Source organism: Danio rerio, chromosome 12 (genome assembly GCF_049306965.1).
Source record: "Danio rerio strain Tuebingen ecotype United States chromosome 12, GRCz12tu, whole genome shotgun sequence".
Taxonomy (NCBI): Eukaryota; Metazoa; Chordata; class Actinopteri; order Cypriniformes; family Danionidae; genus Danio; species Danio rerio.
The window spans coordinates 12,593,078-12,612,500 of NC_133187.1; the positions used below are offsets into that span (position 1 = coordinate 12,593,078).

Consider the following 19,423-nt stretch of genomic DNA (forward strand, 5'->3'; position numbering starts at 1 on the left):
AGTGACCCTGATTGGTCTTCTTCATAATGTGCTGCGATTCGCGCATCGGCTCCACATCAAGCTTGTAAAAGCTTATGCTTTTCTGCTGTGTAAACAATCAGTCAACCTCCTGCCTGCTCTCTAAAATAAAATCTGACAAGTGTCTGTAACGAGTGAAAATGGGGTGCGGCTCCTTAAAAGCGTTTGCCATTGTGTGTGCGTCTATGTGTGTGTGTGAATGTTGTTTGCGGTTGTGTGTGCGTCTATGTGTGTGTGGTGTGAACTTTCTGTAACAAGTGCATGTGCGCGGGAAATTCTTTTTCTTTGATATTCGGATTAAGTTATTTTTTATAATATATCGTGACAGACAAAATAGGGATGCGACCTATGTGAGCCTTGATTTATTTTTCTGCTGCTACCACGAGTCAGGTGAGCTATCCTCAAAATGTTTAACTCAAGGCGTTACACAACGTCTTTCACATTTATCCGGAATATGCAGGTGTAAGTAATCTAAAATCATCCACATATCTTTTGCGACTTCATTATCTGACAAGTGAAACGCATGAAAAAGCTGAATGAAGACAAACAATGCAGTTGCGCACACACTTAAGAGACACAAATGTGCTGTTGGAGTGTCTGTGTGTGTTTACAGCAGTTTGACTGATAAATATGAATTTGTAGCTAAAACGTTTGCCCGCGAAGCAGCATTTGCCATTGTTTATATTGTTGCTATAGCATACCGTTAACGCTAGACTCTGTACATGTCATGATCGATTTTAGCAAATAAAAACATTTACAGGTTGTAGTTCACAGCTTCTGCTTTGAGGAGATTTTAGCTGAATCCAGCACTGAACCGGGAGAGATTCTGGATGCTGTTTTGTCAAATCGTACTTGCTGTGTATTTTATAATTCTCTGGCACATAACTAATATTGAACTGTAAGCACGTCTGTCTTTGTGTCGTGTCCTTTGGAAGCCTAAATACAGAAACAGATGAAGCTCTGTGGAAACAGCAGTGCTTGGACGCATTTTTTGCTTCATCTTTGCTATTCTGTTACAGCGCCTCTGGCCACGGCCCTTAGATGCGCAGTGTGGGTGCGCATTAAATGAACCTTTGTGATCTCACAGGGGGCGGAAGTATTTTTTGTAGTCCCCAAAATTTGTTCATTGTAGGCTTTGCTAAGCTAACTCTGTAAAACCCAAGGTCTCCCTTTGCATTGAACTTAGAACTTTTTACATTCAGAGATGTTGTTTATGTTCACACAGCTACATTACACATCAACTAAAGTTTAGAATATTATATCATAGGGGAACATTCCTTTAAGTAAACAATCACTTAATCACATAATTTCTTATGCTATGTCATGTGTCTGGTATGCATCTTGATTTAAAAATATTTAGATATTTGGATTGAAAACAAAACAAAACTACTTATTTTATTATTATTATTATTATTATTATTATTATTATTATTACTACAGTTAAGGAATGAGCTTTTTTGAATAAATGGTTGAAAATTAATGCTTTTCTTTTTTTTATCCAATTAATTAAAAACAAAATCAACATTTTAATTGATTACTAAAATAAAAGTTAGTTGCAGCCATAAACAGCATCGAACACAATGGAAATGTTTCAATGGGAACCAAAAATGCGACAGACCCGGCTGGGATTTGCTTATTGTGCCATAACTCTGAAGTTGTAGGTGATCTTTGAAAGATGAGTTTCTTTGTTTATTTTAATATCCTGATTACACGATTCCCTTGTCTTTTCTATATTAGCCTAAATAACCAGTGTTGGGGGTAACGTGCATTATGTAATAATACTACTTTTCCAAAGTAACGAGTAAAGTAACACATTACTTTTAAAATTAAGTTTTCATGTTTAAGTTACTTTTGTAAAAGCTTAATTGGCTTTTACAAAATGTATTACGGAATAAAAATCATCTTAGTCAGGTTGATTCAGCGTCAACAGGTCTCCTTTTTCACAACAGATGAGTCAGTGTACTGTTTTATTTACTGAATAACTCATGGTATTGATTCATTTTGACTGAGAAGGGGTATATTAGTATTGAAAACGCAAACCGTTTCACGACAACTCTGTTCAATTTAATCAACTGGTTCGACTGGTTTATTTAAAAGATCTGGTTAAAAACAAACGATTCATTAGTGAATTGCCCATCATCACTACAGTCAGAAACAGAAACAATGGCAGGTCGGAGACTTACATTTTTGTTATGGATTCTTGTTATTTTGAACTCATCGAAGAAAAGAAGTGGATTGTTCTATGTGTCGTGGATTGTGGATTGTTCTATGTGTCGACTATGTGTAAGTAAACTCTTGACAACTGCAAGAAACACGAAAAAAGCTGCAAAAAAAAAAAAAAAAAAAAAAATCTGGACGCAATGCACCACACCCGTTTTCCACTTCCAGCTAAACAACAAATGATTGACATCAGTTCACGTTCTCCAGGTAATAAAATTAATTTGACTAAAACAAAAAAAAATATAATAAAATAAATAAATAAATAAAAACACAATGGCTATTGTTTTATTGTTGAGGAGATGCAGCCATTGTCTAACATTACTGCAGAAGCGACTACGTTTTTTTAATATAGTAAGATTTTTTCTCTGTTGGAAAATGCTTTACACATTTGTTGTTGTTGTTGCAGTATCCAGACTCATTGGAAAAAATAATAAAAAATAAATAAAAATAAAAAAAACACTGCCAAACATTTACAAGTGAATAATAAAAAAAATTTAAAAAATCCATACAAAATTTATATTTGATTCACAATGCGATATGATTCACGGTACAAATCTTACAATATGACAAATCTCACGGTTCGATTCTGAGTGAACAAGAGCCCTTTAATTTTTAATCTTTAATTCTTAAATGCTCCACAGTTTTTTCCAAAATAAAATATTTTCTGCCATAGCTAAATTTTCATTTTAAAACAATTTCCAAATAATAATAAACATAATACAAACTAAAAAGGCCTCTTTAAGATATACAAACTACAACTGTGACTGTTCTGGGATTTGACATAAAATAAATAAATAAATAAATAAATAAATAAATAAATAAATAAATAAATAAATAAATAAATAAATAATAACTAGATCCATCGCTTGGTTACTTTGTATGTAATGTTAAGTTTTTTTACCTGCCTTTTTTATGCCTTGAACTTTCAGGGTATTTTTTATTTTTTAAATGTATAAGCTCTGCAAAAATCACTGACTATTGAGACAATACTCTTTTCTTCCATGTGTTCAAAATAATGAAAATACTTCCATCATAGAAATATAAGGCTCTGCCATTTTGGTTTCTGTCTGTTGCCACAGGGAGCTCATTCTCTCATTGAGTACGATTTAATGTTACATACATTTCAATTTAGAAAAACTATTTTATCAATGCAAATTAATTCATTTAAAAGTACCTCAAATTACATTTTTTTAAAAAGTAACTCAAATATTATAACTTTTTACTATTGCTACTACTACTACCTAGAAACATAATATTATCAGGTAATTTACGTTACTTGTAATGTGTGATCCACAACACTGATTATAAACAGTTCCAATACACGTTCTTACAATGATAAAAAAGGGTGTACACACAGGCACGTAACTTGTGGAATTTTTGCAGAAAAGACTGTTCACACATCTATTCCAAAATACCAGTAAATTCTGACATCATTAACCAGAAATTACATCTAACAGCAGAGCTTGTATTTATAAATATAAGAAGGGGTTCTACACTGTAAATTCTAACATGTTCAGTTTACTTAAAAAAAGTTTGGAAACCGATTGCCTTATTTTTGCAATATAAACTTACAAGGAAATCTTAAGTTAAGTTTAATTATTGCCTTGAAGTAAGAAAACTAAAACTTATAAAGTAAACTAACTGTTAAAAATTAAGTAAGTTTAATAGAAAATTCTAGTTAACATACTTGTCATTATTTAGTAATCTTACTTAGGGTTTTATAGTAAGATTACTTTAATAACTCTATTTAACTAATACTGTTCTACCATGTTCAGTTAACATCTTGAATGCTAGTAGTCTCAACATTGTTTTAATCCACCATTTTAAGTAATGTCAACTAAAGAAACTACGTGCAATCGGTTTCCACATTTTCTTCAATTAAACTGAACATAAAATATGTAGTTCAACCTACAAGTAATGACATTATACAGGTCTTAAATGTAAATATTTTATTTGACAAAATTAGCAGAATTTCACAATACACTTGTGATATTTTAGTATCACAATACACTTGTACACAATACAGTTTTGTAAAAACCTGTTGTAAAGTGCTGTAATATACTGTAAACAGCAATACAGACAAAAAATATAATGAACATGTTCAACCCTAAAACACAAGTTTTCGAAAAGGTTTGAAAATCTATCAAAAAAACTTTAAATACTTGACACTTGTAAAAAAGATACTTGAATTAGTGTAATTAAACATGCCATTGCACCAGCACCTTAAACATGGCAGCATATAGACACTCGCAGAGGAACAGATATTAAGCTTTAAAGCTAATTTGTTAGACTGTGTAGTTTAGATTTTCCTACAGAAAATATCACATTAGTGTGGTCAAAAGTATTGAGTTTGGTATCAATCAATACTGAAATATTAAAAATATCCTTTTTCCACCAGCATTTGAGTGCTACTGAGCTCGTTCTTAAACACCATTGATTGGCCACTGTGTTCACATGCTCAACAGAAATGACTGTGATTGGCTGTGACTGTCATAGGTTTACCATTTTTCACTGAGTCCAAACAAAGTTACACAGACACTGAAGTGTTTCAAAGCCATGTCGATAGCTGATTTGTTTAGAAGCTAACATATAAGCTATCTGGTGATGAATCGACTGATCGACAGTGCTTTGAAGTTATCCAGTGTCTTTGTATCTTTGCACCTGGTGAACAGTGGTGAAGTGTGGTAAAAATAATGACCTTCAAAGCCAATCAGTCATATCTACTGAGCATGTGAACACAATGGCCAATCAGTTCTTGCAATGTTAGTGGGAAATGGATGGACTTTTTTTTTATTTATTTCAGTACCGATTGGTACCAAACTCAATACTTTTGACAACCCTATAAATCACAATACACTTTTTTGGTAAAAAAAAAAAAAAAAAAGTGTTTTAAACACCAAAATGCTGCAGTCCTAAATGTAACACTGCAAACAGCAACATGTTAAAAAGCAACACTTTGTAATTAAACATGCCATTATACCTGAACCTTTAAACATAAAGCACAGCAGTATATAGGCTCTCGCCGAATAAAACACATTACGCTTCCCTCCCAGCAAAAGCAACACACGTTGAACAAATTCAAATGCATTGCTCAAAGTCTTTGGGTAGTCCGAATTCAGTGTGTAAATCAAAGCAAAAAAGGAGACATACTGCATGTGGCAAAGTCCATAACCACTTTTCCTTCCAGTATAAAGGCCCACATTGCATCCATAATGAGGTTCTTTAGACATCTTTACACACGACAGTCAGCAGGCCAACATCTTCTGCACTGAAGTCCGACTCTACAATTACATCCTATGAATAGAGAAAGAAAAATAAGTAAAGTTTGATATTCTAAATGGCACTAATAAAGCCTGTAGTGGCCAGGAGACCAAAAGCAGCACCAAAAGTTGCTTATTAGCATGACTATTTGTGTTTATAGTACATTTTACATTCAAATGCTTCTTATAAGAAGGCCTTGCTATGGTGCTCCTTCTTCAATGTAGACCAACACGATGGATTTGCCTGTACTGCTTCTACTAGGCTTGTCATGATAGTGGAATTTATTACCAATCCATATAGTAATTTTAAAAACATCCATTTCCTGCTAACATTTGAGCATTGTTGAGTGTCATTTCTGTTAAGCATGTGAACAGAATGGCAAAACAGTGCTGTTTAAAAATGTGCTCAAAAGTGCTTAAAATGTTAGCAGGAAATTTGCTGCTTAAAATTGCAGCAGAGATTGGTACCAAATTCCAGTATCTTGAACATGATACTATTCTAAAGGAACAATAATTTTTTTTAATTAAAGAAACACTGTAATGTAATAAAACAAACTGCAGTAAAAGTACTTTTAAAACATTTTCAAGAAATTAAATGCAAATGTGTGAGAGACCAATTGGTGCTACATAATCAATATAAATATTTTGTAGGGAAAACTTAATAAATTGGGAACCGATTCATGAATGCATTTGGTTTTGCTAGATTAAAGCAGTGAGTCAAGTTTGCATTATTTAGCACACTTTTTAAAAATGTATTAATAACTATTTTTTAATAAGAAAATTGATGTTTTAGTATGGCTTTTAGAACAAGGGTGCAGCCATCTACAATCCCACAGCAGGTGACTTCACAGGGTTGGTTATAATACGGAGCATCTTTGACTTTGTGGCTTTTAACACTATCTTTTTACATCTTAATCCAGCAGGTTCTTTCAACTGAAATTATATTTCTCTCAACATATTACATAGGTATTACACTTATTAAGATTTTTTTTTCAAGCTAATCTTCCTCCTTTTCAAAACAAGTGTGTTTAAAAATTAAAGAAATGCATTCATTACTTCACTGGCCTATGAAGCTAACTGACCCTGTGACGGCACAAGCTGCTGTATTTGCAACATAGCAATGCTCTTGCTCCAAAGGCCATAATATAACATCCCTCTTACTTTCAAATACTTACATTAAATGCATTTGTTTTATTTTTATAAAATTCAAAAATTTGTATTAATAAGTGAAGTAAACTGGAATGACTGCTTCATTTCCAGTCTAAGAAAGCAGAAACAATAATACTACTTACAAAACACATCCTGAAAATTTCTTTAGACTCATCCCTCTAAAGGACTGAAAGACCCCGGAGAACTGCTGCCAGACGACCTTGAAAAAGTAAAGACAGGTAGACATGCATTATAGCCCAATGAAAACATCAAATGCAATTTATTGCAATCAAATGCAAATTATGATTCAAAGATGATGTCACAAAAATACCTTTGAATTAACATGTTGAAAATTTCTTCTAGTTTTCTTCTGCAATTTTCTCCTGTTTTTTTTTTTTTTTATTTCAATCAAACGAGCAGTGTGTGTCCAATGCAGCGTAGAACTTGGATCTCACATTTCTTCCTGATATTCGATTGAATTCTGCAAAGATCCAATCAAAACATTATTAGTCATTAATAACATTCAAAAACACAAATTCACAAAATCACACAAAGTTTTGAAAAGAAAACAAACCTTCTGCAGCACTTGCATCAGCTGGTGTTTCCTCTATGACTTCCTTCTGGATGTCACTGTTGTGCACAAAAACGTAAAGTGTTATTGACATGGCTAAGCGAAATTCTAAAACAAAAAACAGAAATCAGAAACACATGCAATGATACAATGCAATGCCATTTAGCAACAGATGTTACACTTTAACATGACATAGTTAAATGTTCTTGAATAATAAAAGCTGCCAAATACTCCCGGCGCCTGTCATCAAAAGCATGAGCTATACTTGTCACTAAACAGTAATAAACACAACCCCCGATTAAATATAATCATGGCATTGTTGCTGGTGTGCCTTACTTTTATGCGCATTAAAAGTGGAATAAATATTTGTCTCAATTGATGTCTTTAAAAGGACACTGAACTTTCTGACTAGGGTTGCACGGTTTACCGGTACTATGGTAGTATCGTGATACTATGGCTCCAAGATACTGGCGGTGCCACTGTAGTTTGTAAACGGTAGTATTGTCATTAACAGTCTGCCTACAATACATAATGCTGCATGTGAAAAAGTCACTAAAATACTTACACGATTCAGCAACAATAGATCATTGTATTTTAATAGTCTATGGAGCCTTCTAGGGTTGTAAAACTGTAGAATTTGCGCCTTTTATGGTAGCCTATTGCATATTTTGTGATGGTTCATTTTGAATCGGAATTCGTTTATTTCTGTTCCTGTCAATATGATATAATAGCTACAACAACCGTGACAATCTATTAAAAAGAATGACTCATAAAGTGAAATTTTGAATTACTTTGGATTCTTATCTGATAATAAGTGTGAAAAAAGTATGATAGATGAAAAACCCAAAATAGCAACAGGAAACAATTTTTGACCACTTCATTTAGCCTAGGTTTGCTCTTTTCTTTATGTATCTTTATTTTAATGTATTTTTTTTGCTGGAATGAATACATTTTAGGTGAAGAGATGTGCAAATACTTTTTTCAACAATAAGGGAATTATTTAAATTCAAGTAGGCCTATAATAACATATACAATATATTATTTCTGACATTTTTCTTTATTTCATGGATTTAAGTTATGAATTACAGTATTGCAATACTACTTGGTATCACCATACTTCAGCTGGTATAGTATTGTAACATAAATTAATGGTATCACAACACAACAACCCTATTTCTAACTAGTCCTCAGATGATTATTCAAATGGACAAAATATTCGGACTATTCTTGATCATGCAGTTCTTTGCTGAGAATTTTGTTAAATGTACTATTAATGCATTAAACGATTTAAAATTACCCTGACACTCAGTATGGAGACAAGGTAACGTTAATAGAACAATTCATGAATATGTTCTATGGCTTGTGCGGTATTGTTCAAAAAGTTTTCTTTGATGTGTAACGTTAAGTGCAAAACTTACATTTCCACTGCATATCAGCTCACAAACTGGTAGTCTGAAATAAAAAATAAATAAAGGGTATAATGATATTACAAACTAAATATGCCACTCACAATACTCTAATGGTGTGCTACATTTCAAACAACCTTGTAATTGTTCAAATTTATTTGCCCTAAATCGTTAAAAATTAGTGAAACCTTCTTTAAAATGCAAACTAACAGGTTTGGCAAAGCCTGTTTCTTTACAGAAAGTTTGCTTATAACAAAGGCTTGTTGATGCCTTTGTGTGATATTGAGCAAACAAAGGGATGTTTCTGTGCTTGGATGTACGAGTTATACCACTTCATCATTAACGTTATCCATCACACATATTCAGTCGCGTCTGGTCAGATTTATTTGTCATTACAGCAATACAAAACACTCAATAACGTAACGGCAACACTGGAATAAACCTTCAAAACGGCATAGAGAAAAGACAAATAGCATATAAAACAAATAAATGAGTTAATTAAATATCTCTCGCATTTTCATAAGTTTAACTTTAAGTTTCATAGGGACTGTTAGCATAAGCACACTTTAGCATCATGTGTAAATATGTATCTGCCTCATACAGTGACACGAATCGTAATCGCATCGAAATCCTAAATTACCTACAGTACGACACTCACGGGTCCATTTTGAGCTGAAACTGCTTTATAATGTTCTAAAAGCCTCGGCGGGTTAAAACTGCTGCTGCCCCGGCGATCATGGAGAAAAAAACGACTGGTCTGGTCATGAGCCGCTCGCTGACGCCGGACCGAATCACAGCTGATCTCCTCACCTGCTTCCTGCAGGTGATCTCATAAAAGTAAATCTTAAAAAAAAAAAACACGCATATTTTCGTCACAAAAAGCGCCACTAAAGTTCAGCGATAACTAACGTTACTGTATTTGTAATGCGGATAAATAGGTTTCGTTTTCTTTTTTAAAAATGTAGACCTACAGCTATGTGTTGGTGTTAACTTTACATCTATTTGAACGGATCATTGCGCGCGCTCTTGCTCTCTCAGTGCATCATTTAAAATGGCGCGGCCCGCTCTTTTAGAGCATAACGCCCACTTTACAAATTACTACTAACTTTACAAATTATTAATAGTTATTAAAAAGGACTAAGCAGCTAAAAATAGCTTATCTAGTAAAGTAGACAGTATTGCAAATAACGTGCAGTGGTCAAAACGTTTAGTCACAACATCATGGGCTATTAATTAGTTCACAAAACAGCAAACAATTTCACAAAGTGCAGGAAATAAACAGATTAATGATACTATACAAATAAAATCAAAGTAGTAATTAAAACCAAAAGTTTACCTTGATTTACAGCAGTACATCTTCTCAATATGAAATCCTGTCCTTCAATGGCGGTGCTGGGTGGCTGTTGGTTGTGACTCGGGATGGGGGATGGGAAATCACCCAGTACGCATGCGTAACAGCATGGCTTAGCCCTTATAAGTAATTTTACTCAAATTACATTAGTTATGGGAACTTTATACCTTACTATGTCAGCAACACTAATGCATTTCTAGTAAACTCAACAATTACCTTAAAATTAAGTAAACACACTAGAATTTTGATAGTAAGGAATACTATTCGCATTTACAGTGTAGTCTTGAACGTGCTTTTTCCAGCTATTTTTTTCTGTGTTCACAAAGCGCAGCATTCCGGCAAATTACTGGTAATGTTACAACTATTCTTTCTGGAAAATTGCTGGTAATTTTCTGGAAAGGTCTACACGTGTGAAAGGGGCTAATGTTGTTAATGGGTTTTCATTTTTTGACCTTTTAAATTTTTTTCAAAGTACCGAAGGACCATGATTTTAATTAATTTATATTCATATATTTTAATTATAATTATATTCAGAAATATACTATCCTTAAAATGTCACCTAAATTTACTTAGTTTAAGGCTGCATTTTAAGTATGCCAGGCCAGTATTCACACTTCCACATTTGTTTCACTACCATGTCCACCATGTTTTATATCTCCCTCAACAAGCATGCACATGCATGGTAATTGTCATTGTAAAAAAACAAGCAAACTGCACAAAAAGTTAGTGAATTTAGCTGAACATGTTGTTGTTAGCAGCCCCTAAATATTTCCAAAATCTTTTTGGAAATCTGTAAAACCGAATGCACTTTTTTTAGGACCACTCAGACTGTCATAAAATGCACAAGAAGCAGTGTGATATAATTTTCACAAAGATGTTTGCCACAGACATATTTATCACAAGCCTGTGATGTCTTTCAGGTATTCTTAACAATAACTATTCAATTCATCAAATCTAGCTTCTGTTAACCCTCTCTGTCTAAATTATGTTTCTTGTTATAATCTTTGTCCATTATAAGGAAGACTATAAGGACTATATTTTGACAGTCCATGTGCAAAGTGCAAATCACAGGGCGCAAATGCTTTCAGGGCGTGTCAGAATCCAATTTTGCTAAAATAAAGACTGGAAAATCTGCTTTGCGCCGTGGCGCATGATCTAAAACGGTTGAGCTTGTTTTCTTAATGAATTAGAGGTGTGTTTTGAGTATAAAAAAATCAGAGTCTCATCTCCCATTCCCTTTAAAAGCCAGTTGTGTTGCACTATAAGCGCATTTGCTATTTACATGACGTAAAGTAAGTGTAAGTGTAAAAACTGAGCATTTCACTAGCAAGAAAACAGTTAAACAGAGCATCTGCAGTGTGGGATTGAGAGATAAGACATCTTATAATCTACTTTCACATTCACTCTTGTGGATAGGGAAACCTTACGCACAGACATCAATTAATCATCATAATTAATGATGACATCATAATTATTTTGTTTGTTAAGCGCAAAGATTTGTTTCAAAACTATTTCTAAATTCAGTTCTTATTTCCAGCAAACGAATAAATGAACAATAATAACAAAGTGTGAGTTATATCCAAATACACATCCTGTGCCTCATATGGTCTGAAACCTGAGAAATCTGCTTGTTTTTTATTTTAAAAAATTATAAATATGGATATAATAAATAATACTGCTAATTATAATAACATTATATGAAAGCAAATTGTTATGAATGAACTGAAAAAGCCTCCTGAGATGAAGAAGGCATTAAGGCAGTGGCTTTTAAATTTATGTAGGCTAGAAAATAATATGTTTTATAATATTTTAGTCCTTTATATTTATGTCCTATATATATATATATATCCTTATTATATCCTATATATATCCTTAATATTTTGATTATTTTTCATTTGTAAAGATATTCGTGTATTGGTCTACATCTTGTGTGCATTAAGCAGTGTGTTAGCGAGGCGCACAACTAACGCGCTCTGTGCTGGACTTTAGACCAGCTTTGTTTTGGTCTATTGAAAAATTTATCATAGTTTCTCAAAATAGCAACACGTCACCAATGCGCCTCAGAACATCTTCCTTGTTAGACTAAAACCCCTATGGGCGCAAATATGAGCGCATATGCATTTGCTATTTAAAGAGCGTGGCGGAAAACGTCAAAACAACTCTTGCGCCAAGCTGAAACTAGCAAATAACAATTGCGCCCTTGCGCCACATTGCGCCAGGTGTATGATGGGGTCCTAACTTTCTTTCAACCATCAGTTTTGTTGAATATATATATACATTCATATATATATATATATACATTCATATACATATACATATATATACAGTTGAAGTCAGAATTATTAGCCCCCCTGTATTATTAGCGCCCATGTTTATTTTTTTCCCCAATTTCTGTTTAATAGAGGGAAGATTGTTTCAGCACATTTCTAAACATAATAGTTTTAAAAACTTATTTCTAATAACTAATTTATTTTATCTTTGTCATGATGAGAGTAAATAATATTTTGCTTGATATTTTTCAAGACACTTCTATGCAGCTTAAAGTGACATTAAAAGGCTTAACTAGGTTAATAAGGTGAACTAGGCAGGTTAGGGTAATTAGGCAAGTTATTGTATGATGATGGTTTGTTCTGTAGACTATCGAAAAAAAATTAGCTTAAAGGGGCTAATAATTATGTCCCAAAAATGTTTTAAAAAAAATTAATAACTACTTTTATTCTTGCCGAAATAAAACAAATAAGACTTTCTCCAGAAGAAAAAATATTATCCGACATACTGTGAAAATGTCAATGCTCTGTTAAACATCATTTGGGAAATATTTAAAAAAGAAAATAAAAATCAAAAGGGGGCTAATAATTCTGACTTCAACTGTATATATATATATATATATATATATATATATATATATATATATATATATATATATAAATCCTCTCTTGCTTATTGTTTTACTCATTTTATCAGGTTTGTAAAACAAACAAATAATGATTATCGGCATCCTTTTATTTTTCTGAAAACTTTTGAAAAGCAGGAATCTCTAGTTATTGCAAAGTCCATTTATCTTCATCTCCGTTGCAATGTCAGTCTGGTCAAGGGGAAACAATCAAGATATTAAACCAATCTCATTTGTAAAATTCCTCTCTTGTTCTCCGTCTCTGTCATGTAAATACAGACTCTTGACATTTGATCTGGGTCTATAAAAAACTAAATCTATTCATCCTCGCAAAACTTGCATCATCCCCACTTCCTTTGTGTGCTTGTGTGTGTGTTTGAAGTAGAAGGTGACATATGAGGACAATGTCTTCATTTTGAAAAAGACTTATTCAGTTGAAGTCAGAATTATAAGCCCCCCTGTTTATTTTTTTCCCCAATTTCCGTTTTTTTCAACACATTTCTATTTTGATGACAGTAAATATTATTTGACTAGCTATTTTAAGACACTTATATACAGCTTAAAGTTATATTTAAAGGATTTACTAGGTTAATTAGGTTTACTAGGCAGGTTAGAGTAATTAGGCAAGTTAACGATGGTCTGTTCTGTAGACTATCAAAAAAAAATAAAATTGCTTAATAAAGGGGCTAATAAGTTTGACCTTAAATTTTTTTTTTTTTTTAATAAATTAAAAATGCTTTTATTCTAACCAAGATTAAACAAATAAGACTTTCTTCAGATGAAAAAAATATTATCAGACATACTGTGAAAATTTCCTTGCTCTGTTAATAAGGGTAATATTTAAAAGAAAAAAAAAATATCAAAGGGGTTTAATAATTTTTGATTTCAATTGTAAATCATACAGTTTAGGAAAAAGGAACAGTATTTAAAAACTGAAACCTTTGGAATATCCCTACAGTTCACAAAAAACAACAGAAATTACAGTGTACACAATATGTTTTTAAATATGCTACGGAATATCATGTGATGAATCTAGTAAAGCATAAAAATACCGTAATATATTAGCAGAGATTTAGGAAATATACTGTGCTACAGCAAACGTGTAAATTTTTCCAAAGGTCTATTCTGTAATGGAAAGCCTGTTTTTGTTTTCCTCCATCAGATCCCGCCCACTGTCAGATTGCCCAGTTGTATTAAAACAAGCCTGGGTTGCCAGTTGGCGGAAAACAGTCAATTGGAAGCCAGCAAATAAACTGGGCCAGAGATCATAGATTTTGCACTCTAAAAAAGGTTGTGTTGAAAGCAACCCATTTCAGCTGTTTTGCAAAATGATTAGATATATTTAATATGTACAAACCCAATTGTGAATTTATTATTATTATTTTCATCTCAGGTTGTTATTGGACCCTGCATAATCTGTTTTTTTTTTTGTTTGTTTTTTTTTTTTACATGTATAGTAACTAATTTGTTATGCTTAATATTTCAAGATTCACTGTAAAATGTGCAAAATGTACTTGCTATGTTCCATGCTAGTGTTTTTTCGTTTTTATTTTCCTCACCTTCCTCTCTGCTTCTTACTCCACTTTTAGTTTGCTTGTTGGTTTAATATTGGTTCAATTATATAAAATGAAAAGAAAGTCACATTAACCGTTCACCTGATGTTTATCAGTATGGGAAAAAAAAAAAAACACACTAGGTCAGTATATACACTATTGACAGTTATTTCTGTTAGTGTTGTCAATCTGGCAACTTGTGTTAATGGCCATTTGAACTTGAACTGCAGTACTCCCTTCAAATGATTGCTGCAAATTTATTACAGTAGCCATGGCAGTACAATTAAATAAGATTTTAAAAAACTAAATACATCATAGTTAATATAGACAGGTTTTGATAAAGCTCTGAGCATTCTGTTGGATTTTTTTCTACCATATCTAAGAATGTCACCTCCTTCCTTCGGGAATTAGGTACTCTGATTAATGCAAACAAATTGGGTTGAGAGATAATATATTCAATCAGCCAAAATGTTTTTTACATTTATAGCAAATATGTATGTGTATAATATGTTTTATTTTGTTACATGCTTGAATGCAACAAAATGGCCTTTGGGAAATTAATAAACGTAACTGAAGTGAACTAAAAGTGACCTATCGACCAGTGTATATTCCAATTATTCTCAAGGTTACAGTCCCAAAGAAGTGTATTTTTAAAAATCAAAACCACAGTCCACAGGGCCTTATTTTCTGAACCATTTATTCATTAATCAGACTGGATTCAGTTATCTGGTTGCAGTGGTTAACAGAGTGGAATAACAACCCTGTTAAAAGAAATCAAGGAGTCTTTCTCTTTTGAGAATCTGCTACATTTTTCAGTTTATCGTTGCACAGTCAGCACAGAATTGTAACATATTGTTAACATTGATTGGAACTACAGAAGCCTGTATTTACACAAACTTCAAATCTCCCATTTTATGTTCTCAAGATTTAGGTAAGTTTGCTCTCTAAGCTCTCATAGTATTTATTTGAGAATTATTTTCTTTTGTTGGTGTTCCTTGTGAAAATGCCCTGTGTGCTTTTCTATTGCTATAGCAAGTCTACCACTGCACTTTGTAATACTTATAATTCATTCATTCATTTTCTTGTCGGCTTAGTCCCTTTATTAATCTGGGGTCGCCACAGCGGAATGAACCGCCAACTTATCCAGCAAGTTTTTACACAGTGGATGCCCTTCCAGCCGCAACCCATCTCTGGGAAACATCCACACATACACTACGGACAATTTATCCTACCCAATTCACCTGTATCGCATGTCTTTGGACTGTGGGGGAAACCGGAGTACCCGGAGGAAACCCACGCAAACCCATGCAAACTCCACACAGAAACGACGCCAACTGAGCCAAGGATCGAACAAGCGAACCAGCGACCCAGCAACCTTCTTGCTGTGAGGCGAACGTGTTACCCACTGCGTCACTGCGTCGCCGCAATACTTATAATAAGTTTAATTTGTGATTATAACTGGAATTACATTTGTAATCTGTCTCAGTCTGTTGTTTAAGAATATTACAGAATGAAACTAGTATTTTGGAGTGAACCATAAGTTTAGTCATTGTTTACAAAACCCACAATTGTCTTTTACAAGTTTTTGTTGGACACAAAAGTGTTGTTAGAGCTTTGTATGATTACAGTTGAACCACTGACATCACATGAAATGTTTTGACAATGTTTTTTATTTTTATTTTTCTGGACTTTGAACACGTGGGGATATTGTATTAACCTAATGTTTCTTAATTTGTGTTCTAAAGATAAACAAAGGTATCAGGGAATGGGGGATATGCACACAGACTTTTAATTTCAGCCAGCCAGCCCCAGTGATTCCGGTTTACCCATTATAAAATTACCATGCTTAAGGTCTGATTTCTTTAAAAATCAGTGAACTTTACTGCCTGATAAATATACAATATAGAATGCGTCTCAGACCGGAAAAGAAGCACTGCATTAAATTCCATTCCTCCCCACCATGTCTTTAAAATGTTTATTTTAACCCAGTATTTTCAGTAGAGTTTTTTGTGCTCACCTAATGATCCTGACAGCGCTAGCAGTTACAGTTTTATTTATCTCGTTTTACACTTGAACTACGAAATAAATGCTCAAGTTTATTTAACTGAATGTATTGCAATTACAATACAACATTGATGCTCTAATAGGAACTTATTGAAATTGAAAATAGTCAAATTAATCTTTCACCAGAAGTTTATCATTGGCTGAAAAACACCAGCTGTGCATTAGGGCTGGAAGATATTGTAAAAATTTATATTAGGATATATATATTTTTTTTATTTCGGTCTATATGATATAATTCCTAAAATAATATGGACAATATTACCCAGGAAAAAAAAATTAAAAATAAATAAAAAATAAAACTGGCAAGACAGCATACAATGGATGTCTGTACCCACAAATGTCCGCAAACTAAATTTTCAGTCTATATGTTTCATAGTTCACTATTTTAGTGAACTAACTCTTTAATTCAACCGTAAAGGCTGTTGATCATAGTTCTTTCTTAAACCTTAGCTTATTCATAAAGACGTGAACACTTGAAAAACATGATCCCAGATTAGCATACTTTAATCTTTTAAATGGATATGGATACATAAGAGACTTGGGTGAGGCTTAATGCGACTGCAAAAAAATCCCATATTGGACAAATCCCATTTAGCAGGAAGTAATTTGTGGAAATTTGCCAATGCTGCAAGTTCAATCCATGTGAAAGAGCTTTGATTTTTTTTTTTTTTTTTTTAGCTTGGTATTCAGGCTCATCAAAGACTGCATAAAAACATTCATTAGGTAATAGTCTTTTTTTTGCCATAAGCTAAAATAATGCTGGCTGCAGTAATTATTTTCTGACAAGGGCTTGTGGGGTTTGTTTTTGGACATTTTGATAGTCTTTGAACCCTGAATGCACATCAAACTCTGGCTTTCCAACATAGCAGCATGCTTGGAAAAGTCTCACAGAACATATCGAGCATGTTTGGCGCTGAGATGTCTTGCTCTTTCATTATTTTTATCTGATCGAAATTCAAAGCGTTTCTCATCTGCTGCATCTCATTCGTTGCATGACTGGAGTATGTGATCTGTTGTTTTATGCAGCAGTGAATACAACATATTTATCGAAACTACAACGAAAAACTGACCACCTTTTGGTTTCTGAATTGGCCATCTATTCACCCTCTGCATACCTCGCTTGTAACAAGTTGTTATTTCACTTATAGTTGTCTTTCTGTCATTTCAAGCCAATCTGGGCACTTTTCTCTCAACTCTGGCATCAACAAAACATTTTTACCCGCATAATGACCACTCACTGGATATTTGGACCCAGTAACCTCTCTGTTCTGATGTTGGTTTTCTATTTAAATTTCAGCACATCCTCTTACCCATGTCTACATGTCTAAAGGCACTGAGTTGACACCATAATTAGCTCATTAGATATATGCATTATTGTGCGGTTGAACAGGTGTACCTAAGAGAATAATAAGTATGCATTAAAAATCAGTGTAATAAAAATGTTATGGTTTTTGTTAGTGTAAGGACAAGTGCTAATAGCATAAAATTACATTTCATTCAAAACCCATTAATGTTAAATGTCAACATGTGTATTTGCATAATAATATACAAATCAGATGTCTCATCTGCTAAAAAAATACCAACTAAAAAAAAGCATTTGAACACAATTTGCATATATTTAATGATTTCCTATCATTTTTAATCAATCCATTACATCTAAATGATGTCCATATACTAGCTTTGCATTAGTCATAATGAATATAAATCACACAAGTTATATGCTGCGTCTCAGTTTACATATTTATACTAACTTACACCCTAAATGTATGCAGTTGTAAAGGGAAAGTAGCCTATACATTTGAGTGTAACAACAGATGAGTATGCCAGCTTTGGGACATCCTCCTCGTTAACAGATCATGTTGCTTAGTTAGGTCCCCTGTCAATCATCTCGACAAATCATCTACATTTCTTTTATATTTGCATAAGGTTACCTACCTTATTGGAGAAGCAGCAGCAGGATAATCGCGAATCTTTTGTGCAGAGAAATCTCCTCCTTTGGTTTGCATTCAGAAGTTGATGTCCAAATATATCTCGATATAAGTTCTCATTGTTGTTGCAGATACATAACACGTAAAACACGGTTTTAATATGTTCCAGTTGTCTTGATATTTAGTCACTCAAACATGTTGCAACTTTTCCGAAGCCTCTCTAACATTACTGAAGGGTTGGTCTCGCGTGTCCGCCTTGTTTGATGTTTGTTTACGCTTTTCATCCGCATTTGTAGTCCTAGCAGTTAGAGTATGGACGCTTCTTCGAATTTTCTCTGGAAATAGTATTTATGTGGGCAACTTTGACATACTCTTTTTAACCAATCTCCCTTTTTATAACTCATCCGTTTAGTTTATATTAAGTCATGGTAAATCTGCATAATCAAGGGCGCAGCTATACTTGAGTGACAGCCCAGATAGCAAAATACACTCGGGCCAGTTCCGGCTAGATTGTCGCCTGCCGGAGACTAACCCCTCGGCCCAACTTCGGCTGCCGGACTCGGGCCGGATGCCTGTGGACTCACTGCCCGATTCCGGCCCGAATCAAGCGGGCCAGATGCGGCGGCCGTAAGCGAGCCGACGCTGCGCATCCGCGCCGGAATCGGCCCGAGGGTAATGTGCGCTGCGGCCCGGAGCTGGCGCGACTCCGTATTTATACACCTTATAAAACCTTTTGGTATTACATTGGTACTTGATATATGGTATTACAACCATTTGAATTTATATAACAGCAAACACCGGCTATAATGTAAACACAAAGTGTAAGCACTGCGTTTAACCTTTGAATAAAGTGCAAACTGCATACATATTCTGTAACGAAAATAATCAGACAAATGACAAAATAAATAAATGTTAAACGTTTATTGATTGCATGAAAAAAATAGTACTAAAATTTTATAAATAATTTTGTAGTGCACAAGAATATCAAAATATCTAAAAATTACACACAA

The 19,423-nt window shown here is 33.5% G+C and overlaps 1 long non-coding RNA gene across 2 annotated transcripts; it reads right to left on the reverse strand.

Moving 5' to 3' along the window:
- Positions 1 to 5,136: 5,136 nt before the first annotated feature.
- On the reverse strand, positions 5,137 to 10,009 carry LOC137496796 (uncharacterized). Of its 2 annotated transcripts, XR_012387873.1 has the most exons (7): positions 9,961 to 10,009; positions 9,283 to 9,467; positions 8,637 to 8,670; positions 7,222 to 7,277; positions 6,979 to 7,128; positions 6,791 to 6,867; positions 5,137 to 5,532 (listed from the first exon to the last, which is right to left on the reverse strand). It is a non-coding gene; the product is annotated as an uncharacterized lncRNA (long non-coding RNA). The 2 variants fall into 2 exon arrangements; XR_011017384.2 differs by lacking the exon at positions 9,283 to 9,467.
- Positions 10,010 to 19,423: the final 9,414 nt, after the last annotated feature.